At 43.6% G+C, this 2,349-nt stretch overlaps 1 pseudogene; it reads right to left on the reverse strand.

The window, feature by feature from the left end:
• Positions 1 to 1,370: 1,370 nt before the first annotated feature.
• Positions 1,371 to 2,084, reverse strand: LOC136376395 (high mobility group protein B2 pseudogene; annotated as a pseudogene).
• Between the last annotated feature and the right edge of the window lie 265 nt (positions 2,085 to 2,349).

The raw sequence follows: 2,349 nt of genomic DNA on the forward strand, positions 1-2,349 counted from the left end.
CAGACAGGAATGGAGAGAGATGAGAAGCATCAATCATTAGTTTTTCATTGCGCGTTACAACACCTTAGTTGTTCATTGATTGCTTTCTCATATGTGCCTTGACCGTGGGCCTTCAGCAGACCGAGTAACCCCTTGCTCGAGCCAGCGACCTTGGGTTCAAGCTGGTGGGATTTTGCTCAAACCAGATGAGCCCGCGCTCAAGCTGGCAACCTCGAGGTCTTGAACCTGGGTCCTCTGCATTCCAGTCCGATGTTCTATCCACTGCGCCACTGCCTGGTCAGGCAAGCCCATGGTTTTGAACAAGCGACCTCAGTATTCCAGGTCAATGCTTTATTTACTGCGCCACCACGGATCAAGCTCATTTCTTGTTTTATAATTATTGTTTTACATCTAAAAGTTTTGATTGCCTTCTCTAACAGAAAACAAAACACTATTTAATGTTTCCTCAGGCTTTGGTACCAAGGGGTGGAATGTTATAGTAAACATAAAATCAAATTAATATAAAATGTGAGCCTGACCAGGCAGTGGTGCAGTGGATAGAGCATCAGACTGGGATGTGGAGGACTCAGGTTCGAGACCCTGAGGTCACCTGCTTGAGTGCAGGCTCATCTGGTTTGAGAAAGGCTCACCAGCTTGAGCGCAAGGTCGCTGGCTCGAGCAAGGGGTCACTCGGTCTGCTGTAGCCCCATGGTCAAGGCACATATGAGAAATCAATCAATGAATAACTAAGGAACTGCAACGAAGAATTGATGTTTCTCATCTCTCTCCCTTCCTGTCTGTCTGTCCTTATCTGTCCCTCTCTCTGACTCTCCCTGTCTCTGCCCCCCCCCAAATTAAATAAATTAAATAAAATGTGAAAAAGAAACTAAGAGTGATGTTGGTGTAACTAGTTTACGCCCTTTTTAAAAATATACATAATTTTATTACAAAACTTTTTTTTTTTTTTTTTTTTTTTTAGAGAGGAAAGAGAGTGAGTGAGAGAGAGAGAGAGAGAAGGGGGAGGGAGGAGCAGGAAACATCAACTCCCATATGTGCCTTGACCAGGCGACCTCAGCATTCCAGGTCAACGCTTTATCCACTGCGCCACCACAGGCCAGGCTTACAAAACTTTTTAAAAAACAAAATGTAACATTCTAAATAACCCAAAATTTACTACTGAGATGAAACTAATTCCAAGTCTGCTTTGCCACCATACACAAGTCAAGAAATTAAAGAAACCATTAAATATTTAGAAACATTTAACATCAGAAGCCTTAAAATCTAATTGTATGCAGTAGCCCCTCAGAAAGCTACTACCTGCATTTTTAAAAGAGTATTTTCTACAAAGAACCTTATCAGCTATACAAAAATCTATACAGTTTTTATACTGAAGCTAATATTGAGCTGCACTTGAATTCACATTCTTAGCCAAACAATTGCCTGAGCATACAAACATACTCCGTACACATTACAGGACAGCCATTTATTCCTCATCTTCATCCTCTTCCTCCTCCTCATCTTCCTCTTCTTCCTCCTCCTCATCTTCTGGTTCGTTCTTCTTCTTTGAGCCTGTTAGCCTGCCGGGACCCTTCTTTCCCACTTCACTTTTGCCCTTGGCACGGGATGCAGCAATATCCTTTTCATATTTCTCCTTTAGCTTAGCTGCTTTTTGCTCATATGGTTGCTTATCTTTGGCTGATTGTTCAGACCACATTTCACCCATTTTTTTGCAGTATCCCCAATGGACAAACCAGGGTGTTCACTTTTGATCTTTGGGCGATGTTCAGAGGAAAACGGGAAGAAGGCAGATGGAGGCCTTTTAGGAGCATTGGGATCGTTTTTCTTTCCCTTCTTATCACCTTTGGAAGGAACGGAATTTTTCATCTCCCTGTCATAGCAAGCTTTGTCACTCCTGGCCATATCTTTGAACTTTGACTTTTCCTTTCCTGACATGGTCTTCTATCTCTTAGAGCACTTCTTGGAAAACTCGGAGAAGTTGACAGAAGAGTCGGGTACTTCTTCTTGTGCTCCTCCCGGGAGGTTTGCACGAAGAAGGCATATGAGGACATCTTGCCTTTTGGCTTGTTGGGGTCTCCCTTACCCATGGTGACAGATGGCGTCTATCTGGTGGTAGGTTTTCCTCAGAGTTGCGCTGCGCGGCCGGGTCTGACCAAGAGGCCTCCCTCGCTGAGCTCCGGCATGAACTGGTTTATCCCAGTTTACGCCCTTTTGAGATAACTCCATATGTTTTAACTGCATACCAATACCATATATAAAGTAAAGTGACTAACTATATCTTATGTAAAAGCCCACTATGTAAGGCCCAGTTACCACCACTTTGAGCCTCACCCCACCCCCACTTCCTCCTTT

The sequence above is a fragment of the Saccopteryx leptura genome, chromosome 6 (genome assembly GCF_036850995.1).
Source record: "Saccopteryx leptura isolate mSacLep1 chromosome 6, mSacLep1_pri_phased_curated, whole genome shotgun sequence".
Classification (NCBI taxonomy): domain Eukaryota; kingdom Metazoa; phylum Chordata; class Mammalia; order Chiroptera; family Emballonuridae; genus Saccopteryx; species Saccopteryx leptura.